Source organism: Trichosurus vulpecula, chromosome 2 (assembly GCF_011100635.1).
Source record: "Trichosurus vulpecula isolate mTriVul1 chromosome 2, mTriVul1.pri, whole genome shotgun sequence".
Taxonomy (NCBI): domain Eukaryota; kingdom Metazoa; phylum Chordata; class Mammalia; order Diprotodontia; family Phalangeridae; genus Trichosurus; species Trichosurus vulpecula.
In genome coordinates this window covers 349651940-349666421 of record NC_050574.1, presented here as the reverse complement: position 1 = coordinate 349666421, position 14482 = coordinate 349651940, and the positions used below count along the sequence as shown (strand labels likewise).

At 39.3% G+C, this 14482-nt stretch overlaps 1 pseudogene; it reads left to right on the top strand.

The window, feature by feature from the left end:
* The first annotated feature begins 3550 nt into the window (after positions 1–3550).
* Positions 3551–4022, top strand: LOC118835322 (annotated as a pseudogene).
* The last annotated feature ends 10460 nt before the right edge of the window (positions 4023–14482 follow it).

Here is a 14482-nt window from a genome sequence, read left to right as displayed (position 1 = left end):
TGAATGAATCTGTCTCCTCTATCTTTGGTGATGTATTTAGACCACTTTCTTGTGCAAGTCATCTGAAAGAATTGTTATGTGTGTGTATAGATACACCTATACACACACACACACATATACACATATGTTTTATTCTTTGTTAAAGGGAAGGAATGGTTCTCCAGGTAGAGGAGAGAGAAGCATATTTTGGGGAATAGTACTGTTAAAAAAAGACAACAATATTTTTTAAATAAGGACACAACTTGCTTCTGTGATACAATGCTAGTCAACTGGCAGACCCTACCATTTTCACTGATTGGATAAGCTATAAATGCCATACCAGCCATCATTAATATAACAACCAAAGAAAACTATCATTGGTCAGACAAATCAATTATTAAAGGCTGGAATGTTGGAGGATGTTGGTTGTGATTGCTTTTTTTAACACTGAGCCATCACAAGAAGTACACAGGCATTACAGTCTAAGGATTTAAAGTATCTATTATTGAAATGTGGGAACAATAGTAGATACTACCAAATCCTCAGACTGTTGTTTATTGTTTCTTTTACTACTTTGTAAGTAACTTGGGGCAATGCCTTCTCTCTTCTCAATTGATTCAGCATATTCTCAGTCAAGGGTCTAAGGATCTAAAGTGTGTTGCTGCTGTTGAAATACTTGTGCTAAAACAGACAGCACTAGGTGCCTTCTTTACCACCTTGTATGTTATTGGGAAAGGGGAAGAACTGGAACTGAACAAGGCACTCTTGAACCCAAGGCAAGGTTGAAATGTTACAACCAAACTCCCAACTCCTCCAGAGGTTTTGAACTTTCATTGCAATACAATGTGGCTGGATTTATCAGAGTCAGACCACCTTTAATCCAAGTACAGTTATTTATTGAGGATTGATGCCCCTCAGAAGCAGGCTAGGTTCATTCTAAGAAGATATTTTCTTGCATTCCTAAAAAGCTAATAGTTAAAAGTTTCCTTTATTATTCCCCCTACATGTATACCCTATCTACTTTTCAGGAATGCACATATTTTAAATACAAGAAAATATCTCTCTCCTTTGCATGCAGAAGATTCTAAAGGTGTGAGTATGAAAAGAAGAAGTTGGTAAGAGTGAGGGAAAGTGACACGAACAAATTTCAAAAGCTTTATGGTTTTGTCCCTGCTGTAGGCCAAAGAGAACGGAGCTACAACTGCTTACTAGTTGTGTGACTCTGGGCAAACTGTTTAACTTCACTTTGCTTTTGTTTCTTCATCCATACAATTGAAAGAGAGGTGAACTTAATAACCTCCAAGGTCCGTTCCAGCTCTAAATCTGTGATGCTATAAGCCCAAGGTGCAGAAAGCAACCTCTATCTGAAACTGAGACTGAAGCACTCCATTGGGAGATAGATAGCCAGGCAGGGGATAGAGTTCTTCTGAGCTATAGCACCTTGGCTGGAGGTTGAAGGGGAGGTAGCGTCTTACACTATCCCCTAGGTGTTCTCTGGTAAGGGGCTTCAAAGGTACTGTGGACCCATGCAGGCAGGAGTATAGCTTTACCACTATAGGCTGACCCAGTGATGCGTGTATTTCTCACATCCTGCTGTTGGAATCCTAATAAAGCTGCCCCCAGCCCCAATATTCTAACTTCCTTATGGGCCCCACTGAACAGCAGGCATGTCCTGACCTAACCACACAATTTGATTTTAACCACACCACAGACACCAGACTCAATACAGCCACTGCCCCTAGCTAGCCACTGCCCCCAGATAGCCACTGCCCCCAAATCCGATTCATATATTTGAACAGCTGTGTTCTTGTACTCAACCATGGTCACATTAACCATTTAGCCCAAGACAGGACCACAATACCTAATAGCTAGCCGATCAGAAAGCAGAATGACAAGGATGTTTGACCACTGAACCATAGAAGGGACCCCTCCCCATTACCTAATCCCTTAAATCCTTCCTGACCTTTTAATATTCATAATTTCTGTTGTGTAATCAGCTTCATTAACTATAAAATTGCCTATCTTGTCTTATTAAATTGCTGGTTCCTCTTAGAATGAACCTAGTCCACTTCTGAGGGGCATCAATCCTTAATAAATGACCGTGCTTCGATTAGAGGTGGTCTGACTGAATTATTTGAGATGGTGCTGCCACAACACACCATGAAACCGCAACACTACTTTGAGATCTGTCTGGAGATGGAGATCGTCTTCATGCTTTGATTTTACCTTCCTTCAGATAGACCTTTATCAAGAAGAATTTAGATATCATAATAAGAAGGTCCCCATACAAGAGAACTAAAGTCCTTAATGCAATGTCTCTGAACAAGTCCAAGCATACACTAAAGATCCAGAGGAGGAAGATAGATCCAAGAAATTAAGATAAGGAGAAATTAGTAACAGTAGGGGTTGGGATTTGGGTTAGTATTGCTACTGGCAAGATTTGCAGGCTCATTCTGGAGTCTCCAGGTCATTTTTATACCAACCCCTATCACTACCTGGCAGTCTGTCTGATCCTTCCCACATGTTCCAGCAGTGAGACCCCCAAACTCTGATGCTAACCCATGTCACAAGGACATGAAATTTCTGCAAGCACTTGACCTAGAACATAGCTTGTTCTTGCTTTGAGAGAGCTTGTAATCATGGTAAGCTCTGAAATATGTAGTTATTGTGTTTGCAAAGAAAAATTATAGAGCATGTTAAGTTAGTCACCAGTGTGACTTCTTGTCAGTGTGTCAGGTGACCTTGAAAATGATAGAGCAAACAGAGGAAGAGACATCCAGCTTTGCTTTCTTGATTTCATGATTAGGAAGAACTTTCACTCCAGGGTAAATACTGAGCTGTTGTCCCAACATAAAATCATAATTTTCTTCCTCTTATATTTTATCTCAGGGTGTGAATACGTGTTTATGTGTGCATGTGTGTGTGTGTGTGAGAGAGAGAGAGAGAGAGAGAGAGAGAGAGAGAGAGAGATTCTCTTACAAGGCTGTAGTGGCCCTGCTCACTCTTTGTTCTTCTCCTACCCCAGGACTAACGCAGCCGGAATGTGCCCAGGACCAGGAAACAGGAGGAGTAGAAGGGCAGAGGAGGGACTAAGTAGAGTTCAAAGAAAACCAAAGATATCTGTACCCACTAAGCTTTAGTTGCCAAGAAAACTAGTGTGTCAAACAGGGCAGAGATGATGCGGAATACAGCTGTATAGACATTTCAGAAGTTAAGGACTAAAGGGAAGAAGCACAGGCATGAGAGGACACTCCCTCCATGAATAGGTTTGTGATTGATCCTGCTCCACTGCCTCACCAGCGATAAATAAGCTGGGGAGAGTGGCTGGGAATGCACACAGCCCGGTCCATAAGCCTGTTATTCCTGGAAGCTGTTAAAAGACAGGATCAAAGCTTCTAGCCAGCAACAAAGTGGGCAGAGTAGGAATCGGTGCCTTGGATCTCTAGTTTCCTCAACAGACTTGATATCAACTATTCAGAAAAGCTGCCACCTGGGCATTTCTCTTCCTCTAGGTCTTGCCCCAAACCATGACCCAACCATAGCCAACACTGCCACTGTTGACTATAAGCCTGGGGCTAGTGGGGTCTGTAAGCCTGTGGGCAAAAGGTTATAGCAGGAAGTGATGACTCTAATGCTCTCCAGAAACAAAAAAATTTCTGCCTTCTCAGAGTCAAACAATCTCTTAAGTGGGTTGGGACCATCCACAGAGCATCTGAGACAGTATATGAAGACCTGAGGTACAAATATTCCCTGAGTTACTCAGTGGCTAGCCATATAATGCTCCCACTGTGAAGTTTGTCACACACTATTACCACCCCAGTGTGAATACCCAAGGCGGTATCTACTTGAACACCCCTAGAGACATGTGGTCACCCCTGTTTGACATCAGGACCATCATACTCTCTAACCAGAGCCTGCTGGGAGAAGCCAACATCAACAGTTCATTGAACACACAGACTGCTGAACTCTGTACAAACCCCACAGCCTTTAAAAAGTATGTGCTAGAAAGCTCCATCAAACAGATGACTAACCAAAAGCCCTGATCCTGGTTGGCTAGCCTTCCTTCCCTTCATCCTGTGTGTATGTATGTGTGTGTGTGTGTGTGTGTGTGTGTGTGTGTGTGTGTGTTTTCCACTTCCTCATGACCTGTCTTCTCTCTCCTCTCTCTATTGCACAAGACTATATCATAAACTGTTATCCTTTTGATATTTTTCTTGTTTTTAACTAAATCTCTAGTCCTCGTTGTTAATGTATAAATAAATTTTGTTTTAACAAAATACCTAGGAGACCATGAATGAAATAGTATTGAGGATACATGTAATGTCTAACCTTGGAAAGGTTTGCCAGATCCTGAGAGAAGCAGCTCATGAGAATGACTGAGTCTAAGGACTTGAACTAAGTTGCTGCTACTTTTGGGGATAGTGATAGATTACATAAGAGCTGCCTGGGTCTGAGAGAACCACTGGTTACATACCTGGGTGGTAGTTGTTTTAACATATTTTATTTTATTCCTTTGCTTTCTATGATAATAAGATCACATACAGTAAAGTCGTATTTGCGTGCTTAGCTCTCCGATGATGTGTTTTTATGACTGATATCTATTCAAAAGCATTAGGGAAGGAAAGAGGGTGAAGTGGGTAAGAGATGAGTTGAAGAAGGAGAAGATGAAGAAGAAGGAGGAGGAGGAGGGGGAGGATGAGGATGAGGAGGAGGGGGAGGATGAGGATGAGGAGGAGGAGGAGAAGGAGGAGGAGGAGAAGGAGAAGGAGAAGAAGGAAAAGGAGAAGGAGAAGAAGAATAAGAAGAAGAAGAAGAAGAAGAAGAAGAAGAAGAAGAAGAAGAAGAAGAAGAAGAAGAAGAAGAAGAGGAAGAAGAAGAAGAAGAAGAGGAAGAAGAAGAGAAGGAAGGAAGAAAGGAAGGCAGAAAGAAAGAAAGAAGGAAAGGAAGGAAGGAAGAAAGGAAGAAAGAAAGAAAGAAGGAAAGAAAGAAAGAAAGAAAAAAGAAAGAAAGAAAGAAAGAAAGAAAGGAAGGAAGGAAGGAAGGAAGGAAGAAAGAAAGAAAGAAAGAAAGAAAGAAAGAAAGAAAGAAAGAAAGAAAGAAAGAAAGAAAGAAAGAAAGAAAAAGAAAAAGAAAGAAAGGAAGGAAGGAAGAGAAAGGAAGGAAGGAAGGAAGGAAAGAAAGAAGGAAGGAAGGAAGGAAGGAAGGAAGGAAGGAAGGAAGGAAGGAAGGAAGGAAGGAAGGAAGGAAGAAAGGAAGAACCTAAAACTATTAGATAAATCCAGACAGTACTGTGGACTAGATTAACTAACTCTTCCTGACTCCCTCCTGCTGCCCTCTCCAAAAAAAAGGTGGACATAGAGTTAGTCAGCTCTCACAGAACTATAGACAGCCTGACATTTACCTAGAGCACACTCTGATGTTTAGTGGAATATTTTTGAGGAGGGTCAGCCAACTGAAAAGTAGATCCCTTGTGGTTTAAAAAAAAACCCTGTAAATTTCATGAAGGCAGAGCCATGCTTAACATATTTCCCAGTAGCTAGCAGAATTGTGCACAGAGGTAGTTCAGATATATTTGTTTTAATGAATATTGGTACCCCTGTTCATTAGTACTATATATGCTGTATACCACATTCAAACAGTTAATCTTTGTTTGATAGAGCTAGATGAGTATAAATAAAAGTGTCCTGAAAATTTCTGACTGGGGGTAGGGGGGTGGGGAAGGGAAGTTTCAGCAGAACTAAAACATCTTTTCAGCACAATGTGAGATACACAGTAGGCACTTAATTAATGCATATTGACAGACTATAATAGTGAATTGTTTGGGTTTTTTTTTGGAGGGGGGAAGGCAGGGCAACTGGAGCTAAGTGACTTGCCCAAGGTCACACAGCTAGCAAGTGTGCCAAGTGTCTGAGGTCAGATTTGAACTCAGGTCCTCCTGACTCTAGGGCTGGCACTCTACTCACTGCACTACCTAGCTGCCCCTAGTGAATTGAATAAAATGAAGAACTAATCGGGGCACACTTACTTCTACATTTTCTGTTTCCCACCCTAGCTCATGAGAGGGTCTCAGCCAAACTGAATCCTATATGATCTTAGACAAATTGCCTAAATCTCTCTGGACCTCAGTTTTCTCATCTGTAAAATAAATGAGCTTGGACTAGATAATCTCAAAGGGCTCTTCCAGCTTTAAGTCTATGATCTTATTCATTAAATAAGACTTGGACATATCTTTCAATGAAAAGGATATAAGGTTACAGGGAAAGTCCTATAAAGGACTTTTAATTCTCTCAAGCTATATAATATTCCCACATCTTCCTTAGCAAACACCAGGTGATCAACAGATCCTGAATAGGGTAACCCAGTCATAGCAAATAGATTTCCTTTATTTGTAGATAACTGAGAGATACAAGAATATAAGTCATTTTAAAAATGTAATTGTCTAAACAATAGCATGCAGATATAAACTTCAAAAGATTACAATTAATCTAAGAAATTAAAAACAAATTTTAAGTACCAATGAAGTATATTTCCACTGATCTTGCTGCTATATAAGCTCAAATTATCTAAATATTTAAAGTTTTGTTTTTCTCAATCAAAAAATTAATCAATAAACATTTATTAAGTACCTACTATGTGCCAGACACTATGCTAGATGCTGGGGATACAAAAAGTCCCTGCCCTCAAGGAGCTCCCAATCTAATTAGGACAGATGATAAGCAAACAAATATGTGCAAATGGGCTATATACAGGATAAATAGAAAATAATTTACAAAGGGAGGACATTTGAATTGACTGGCTGGGAAAGGCTTTCTGTAGAAGATGGAATTTTAGTTGGGACATGTATCCTAGAATCCTTGGCTTCCTTTAAGTCCCCACTATAAATATACATAAATATATGTGTGTATGTGTATACATATGCATAATATACCCTATGCATTTACATGCATACACATATGTATGTATACATATACATTTATATATACACACACGTATGAGAATAATGGGTCTTGAAATCAGGAAATCAAACATGAAGACTAGGAACAATGAGATCTATGGGTCAAGGTAAGCAAGAGTCTAGAATGCAGTAAGTTATGTAACAGATAGTAATCTGGTTCAGAAAACAGAACTGGGGATCAGAATACAGAAATAAGTCAAATCCAAGGCAGGTATTATTTGCTCTAAAATACTATATATTTCCTGCTGGCATCAGTGACTGGATATGGTCTATAGTTGCCTAGAACCAAAGATAATATACAGAGAAATGTGCATAGTTTATTGAAAAGCATGCCAGCAATAGTTAGCTACTGGAGAGGTGATAGAAAGCCTGGGATTATTCTTAAAGCTAAACATGGATTTTTTTTTAAGTTGAATAGGTCTTTCCAATGGCTGATGACGTGGTCCTTTCATATTGCCTACTCTACCCACACAATGCACTTCTGTCAGAGCTATAGTGAGTAATTCTAGCACAAGGGACAGACTTGCCTGCAGCAAGAAACCTCAGACTTTGGGCTACAGGAAACAAGGGCCAGTGGGTGGAGAGATGAAGATTCCAGGATTACTATCCACTAAAGAAGGGAACAGGGCAAAATCAGTTTCTGTCAGTCCCCTCTAAATTTTCGCTCCCTGGAAAAAGTCCTAGTTGCCCTGCTCTAGTTATGGCTCTGCCTATCGCTGGATATCATGTTCAATTAGGAAGTAAATAAGTTGTTTTTATTATGAACATGTATAATAGTAATTAAGGTGGGACTTTTTGCTGTTGACTTTTAATGATTCTGGCCTTTGTCTGAATGGGGCAGATAAAGTGGGATGTTTTTGTATTTCTCAGCACTGAGACAATTGGGAGCCATTGATTTGTATCTGATGTGATGTTGGGGGTGAGGAACTTCTCCACACCCAGCCTGGGTGAGGTCAGGGCCCTGACAGGATATATAAACGCAGAGGTTAGTGTTCTCTCTTGTAGCTCTGAGCCACAGCAGAAGTGACATGTGACTCTGGGCCAGCTGTTCTAATGAGCTCCCCGGCTGTACACCCAGATGTTGATAACTTCAAATTGTATTTGGTCTGTAATTCAGGGTGCTGGCTTTTTTCCCCTGAACTAGGTGGATGTTATTTGTATGCTGGATTAAAGTAAGATTGTTAACCCCTTAACGATGCTTTCCTTAAGTGAAGCAGATCAAAAGGACCTGTGCTGGCAGCTTTCTGGGTGCTGGTTGTTGGTGGATCTTATACCCCTACAGAAGCTGCTACCTGGATTGTTGATACAACATGACAGGAAATTCCTCAGAGTGTCAGAAGCTCTTACACTGAGGGGGGGGGATGTGGGGGGGGGGGCGGAGACAAAATTTATGGTAAGAAGAGCCCTAGGAAAAGAGGGCCAGCTGGTAAAAATATATGGTTTTTTAATAGTTCAATGTATTCCCACTTTCAGTTAGCAAGGGATTCTCATACTAAAAATGAATGAGGATAAGGACTGCTTTTGGGTTTTTTTGTTTGTTTTGTTTTTTGGGGTTTTTTTTTCTTTCTTTGGAGGTGGTACATAGGGAAGTCACAAGGTCATATCTGCCTGGCACTGGCATATAGAATGGACCGGGATGTTGAGAGAATTGAGGCAAGGAGACCCTAAGAGGCTGTTGCAGTAATCTAGGTGAATGCTGATACGGGCCTGAATTAATGACTCTTCATTAATTCCAGTTGGGTTTTGGTGACATTCTGCTTATAGCTGTGAGGGACATGAAAATAGAAATAGCAAGATTTGGCAAGTGATTGGGTATGTGGAGTGAAAGGGAATGAGGAACTGAAGATAATGCTGAGGTTACAAACCTAAAATACTGGAAAGATGGTGGTGTCTTTGACAGAATTAGAGAAGTTCGAGAGAAGGAAGAATTTTGGGGGAAACATATTGAGTTCAGTTTTAAACATAGTAATAATATTTGTGAAGAGGGGACATAGGATAATAATCCATCCTTAGGCTTCAGTGGTGTTATGCTGGGACAATGCTATTAAAAACAATCTCTTTAAAGTGTCATCTTTATGCATCAAGAGTATTTATACCAACTCAAAAGCACAGGCAGCAGAAGGTAGTGAATAAGTCAAGAATATCTGGGTCATTGTGAAAGATGATGCCATCACTTCTGAGAGAGTCTATGGAGTCATCAATTTCAGCTGCTTTTGATGGCATTCTCTTTACTGGGATGCTAGCAGAGGTGTTCAGGTACACTGTCTGTTCTGGACAAGCATATCTTCCACACTCCTGGTCAGGCCTGGGACAGATAGAGACAGACAAGGTGAAATGAACTGATAGCATTCACTGAATCCTCTTGGGTCAGATGTTTGCAAAAGAGAGAACAATGAAAATATTTTCTGACATTCAATTATTAAGTTAAAATCTATTGAGAGTTTAACATTGCTAGTACTGCTATAATCTAAATGTTAATTCTCTCTTCTTTCAAAGTTGTGCTCTGGCAACCCCAGTAGTACTACTCTTTATTTGTCATTGGATATTTAATTGAATCAAAAATAGCTGAAGTGTGATATAGGCATCTGTCCACCACCAATTATTTATTTTCAACTTGGTATTTCACTTCTGACAATGCCTAAGAGATGAGATACCAATAATCTAATAAGACTATATAAAAAGGACTCTCTCAAAGTTTATAGTGCAGCAGGAAGACAGAGTACCTAGAAGTGATCAGATGAAATTTTTATATAAAAAAAAATTGTTGGAAACAAAGTAGAAACACATCAATAGGGGAATGACTAAAAAAACCGAATGTTTTTAGATTGTATTATGACATATGGAATAATAAACACAAGGAATTACGAGAAATATGGCAAGACTTGAGGGAACTGATGCAGAGCAAAGAAAGCAGAACCAGAACAATATACACATGGCTACAATGTTATAATAAAGGGCAGCATTAAAAGATGACAGAACTCAGACCAAGTTCAATGACCAGTATTGATTCTAGTTGACTGACCCTGTAATATACCTTCTTAGTAGAGAGATGATGATCTGCGGGTATGGAATATACATATACACATACATATATGCACACATACACATATATGTATATACACATATGTATTGTATGTATGTAGTACTTATAGAATATGCATGTGTATATAGGCTTACATACATATATGAGGATATGTGTGTATACCCTATGAATTGCAGACATTCTCTTGGAGAGGACAATTTATTAGAAGCGATTATAGTTGTGTTTTTTTTAACTAAATAACAAAACAAAAGAAACTATCATTAATTGGGAGTGCCTAAAATAGATACAAAGACAATAAAGTATCAAGTTGAAGAAAGTCACTTTATTACAATCCAGAATGAAATAGTTTAACTTTAGTATCACACACATAAAACCCTGAGCTGATTAACCTAATTAGGTGGGAGAAGATGGAGCCTCTAGTACAGCGAAGGTCATAGTTCTATCCCTATATGGGCTAATTATCTTCAAAAGAGAACAGCTCTGTTCCTGTCTTCTAGATTCTAGGGTCCTTGAGGGCAGGAATATGTTATTTCTCATCCTTATATAACCAGCATGTAGTATAGTACATTATGAAACAGGCATTTAAAAATTGGTCAATGAGTAAATGAATGATTAAGATATACTTTACCTCAATCAGTCACCTTAAACCCATGGACCACAAGTCCCAAGGGAAATGTGGCAAAAACCCTTCAGGCAGAGGTGTGAAATCCATCTGCCACATCTGGAAAATTAATTCTAAGCTTATTTCTTTCTGAGTAGCAACCTCCTCACATAGCAATGACAGAACATAAATACAAACAAAATAACATTTACCTTTCTAGTGAGAAGGTCCTTATCAGAGGGAGGAGAGATTCTATGCCAGTAGCAAAAACTAATGTCATATCAAAACACCTGCACAAAAAGAACAAAAATTAGCTCTCGAAGGCGGATGTGAGACTGAACTGAAATAGCTGTAATTCAACAGCCCTTAAGCATCACATTATTTGAGATAAAAGAAAGTTTCCAATTTTTTTAAGTGAAGAATAATACAATATTATGTTATATTCCAAAATTATGTAATATAGTACAATAATTTTTCTTTGGCTATGGAAGATTCTTTCTAATTATAACCCTTTCTGTAATCATAGCACTGCAGAAATCATATTGGGTAACTGTGAAGGTCTATTTATGAGATTGTCTAATTCAAATACTTGAATTAAAATTTTCAGGATAATTTTTTTTCTCTGGGCAGATGATTTTCATGATGATATTCCATAATTCCACAGGGGTTTAAGTTAAGGCTTAGTCTCATTTTTGTTCACCTTCCTATACTTTTCCTAAGAATAGAGAGTCTGAGAACTTAAAAGGATCTCATAAGTGCTAATTAAAATAAAGAAATTGATTACTATCTACTTTTATGACCTAATTCCTCTGTTTTCCCACTCCTTTCTTCCCCACACATGCCGACGCATGCACAAATGTGTGCACATATGCGCTCTTGCACACACACACACGCATACACACATCCCTTGGTGACTCATATATGCTCTCAGAGACTTGCAGCACTGTCTGTATAGCCCATTTCAGCTAATCATAGGTTAGTAAGCCAATTTTGGGAATCATGGACCTTAATGAAACTTTTATGTGACTTTCGTAAGTGCTGTGTTTTTGGTAGAGTTTAAGGCCTAACCAAGCTTCCTATTGGCAAATGGCTCATTTAAAAGATGTCTCCTTAAAAATCACAGCGTCCTAGGGAGTATTTTTAAGAGAACTGCCCTTTATAAAGGAAACAAAGGAAGACACCTTGATGAGAGTGGAGAAGACACCTTGATGAGAATAGAATGAGAAAGTGTAGATAAATGCATAAGGAGAATATAACAAATCTCCACCTACATGGAGCGTTTGACAGAAATGTTGAGATCATGGCCATAATTCATTTTCCTTTGCCAGTTACCAAAGATTTCCTTTTTAATGCTTAGGAACAAAACAATTCATTGTAACTTTTCCTGCCCATCTTATTTTTCAGTTACCTTTTTGGTATGAATATAGGAAAGTATATGAATCTTTAAATGTTTGATATAAATCCTTATTTATTATGAAATGAAAATGAATAGTTAGAGCATTTTTCCCCTACATGAAAAAGTGACAATAAACATAATTGAGATTCTACACGTGCAGCAAATTAAAGTCTTCAGTGAAGCCAACACCTATAGCCCATCTGGGTAGCCAAGCATCTGCATATCATGTCAAATTAATTCAATTCTACAAACATTTATCAAGCATGTAGTATGTTCTAGATGGTGTGCTCAGGTCTTTGAATACAAGGACAAAAATGAAATAATCCCTGACTTTAAGGATTTCTTATTCAACTAGGAGTCATGAGAGTTAGGGCTACATCATGTGCATGTATATGTGGGAACAAAGTATGTACCAAGTCATTTCAAGAGAGAGCTGTTCCCAGCTCCCTTCAAAGCCCTGATAAATAGGGTGATCAAGAAGGATTCTTATAGGAGGTGATACCTAAGTTGTACTTTGAAGGAGGCTAGGAGTTCTAAATGGCTGACACAAGGAGGAGAATACATGCCAGACATGAAAGACCATCTGCACAATGGCACAAAGGCAGGAAGTGAAATGTGCCTAAGGAAGAGTGAGAAGACTAGTTGGACTGTCATGGAGAATATGGGAAGATTGATTGGAACATGAAATAAGACAAAAGTATATGAGGGTCATATTGTGAAAGGTTTTAAATGACAAACTGAAGATTTTCCATTTTAGCCTAGAGGTGTTGGGGAACCACTAAAATTTTTTGAGTAGGAAGATTAATTTGACAGCAGCTGGGTAGAGGATTGATTGGAAAAAGAAAACCTGGAAACAGGAGAACAATTAGGAGGTTATTGTCACAGTCCAGGTGAAAGGTGATGACAATGGGAAACATGCTAGAGGCTAAGGGGAAAGAAAGGGACAGGTAAGACGCTGCAGAAATAGAATCGTCAAGATACTTGCCAAATCGCTGGATTAGAAAGGAAAGGGGAGTTAAGCATGACTTCAAAGTGACAAATCTGGGTGACTGCCTTCAATAGAAATAGAAAAGTTTTGAAAAGGGGTTGGTTTGGGGAGAAACATAATGAAGTTTCTTCTGGATATGCCGAATTTGAAACACCTGTATCATATTCAAGGGATGATGTCCAGCAGGCCTTTGGTAATGTGGGCCTGGAGTTGGGGGGAAGATAAAAACTGGGTATGGTGATTTCAGGATCATCTATAGAGAGGATGATTGAGTACTTTTAAGCTGATTAAGATATCAAATTCAAAGAGTGTAGTGAGGGGGTGTTACAACAATTGGGCTAGCAGCTGCTGTGGGGGTAAAAGACCAACACAAGCCCAACGATGCTGCCAGCGCAGATTCTTCTGATCTGCTTTACTAAGGAAAGCAATGTTAAGGGGTTAACAATCTTATTTCAATCCAACATACAAATATCATTTACTTAGTTCAGGAGAAAAAGCCAGCACCCTGAACTTCAGAGCAAATACAAACAAATTACAAACATACATTGTAAACAGACCAAAAACAATTCATGGTTGCCAAGAAACCATCAACATCTGAGTTCAGGAGCCAGGGAGCTCATAACAATGGCTGGCCCACAGTCACACACCACTCCTCCTGTGGCCCAAGCAAATAACTCTGTTCTCTCTTTTTATACACTCTTTAGCCATCATCAAACACCATCTGAGGGACCAGAACTTAGGCTCCCACTATTGGCTCTGGTCTTAGCAACTCCCTTTAGGTCCCTGAGGGCTTCATGCCCACATAGGCTTAGCACCTAATAGGGGTTTGGGCCTGGGGCTTTGCACCTAGTAAGGCTCAATCAAAGAGACTTTATCATTCTAAAACAATAAAAATGTCCCAATTTAGTTGATATTACAGGGGGGAGAAGAAGACCCAGAAAGGAGCCTTGGGTCATGTCTGCACTTAATAGATGAGAGAAGGACAGTAATTAAAAAAGGAATATGAGAAAGAAAACTAAGAGAGAGTAGCAGGAGAGAAGCTAAAAGAGAAGAGAGTATGGGCAGGGGGGAGGATAATCAATGGCATCAAAAGTTATAGGGAGAGGTCAGGTAGAATGAGCACTGAAAACAGGTCATTGGATTTAGCAGTTAAGAGATCTCGGGTAACCCTGTAGACAGGTAGTTTCAGTTGAGTGGTATATATAACTACTTTTTTTAGCACCTAGAAAATTTTTGTTGTTGTTGTTGAGTAATTTCAGTAGTGACCAATTCCATTACTCTGTTTGGGGTTTTCTTGGCAAAGAAAGATACTAGAGTTGTTTGCCATTTCCTTCTCCAGCTCATTTTCAGATGAGCAAACTGAGGCATTTAGGATTAAGTGTCTTACCCAAGATCACATAACTAGTAAGTATCTGAGGTCTGATTTGAACTCAGGTTTTTCTGACTTCAGGGCCAGCACTCTATCCACTGTGCCACCTAGCTTTCCTCTTAGCATATAGTAAGTGTTCTTTAAACATGTG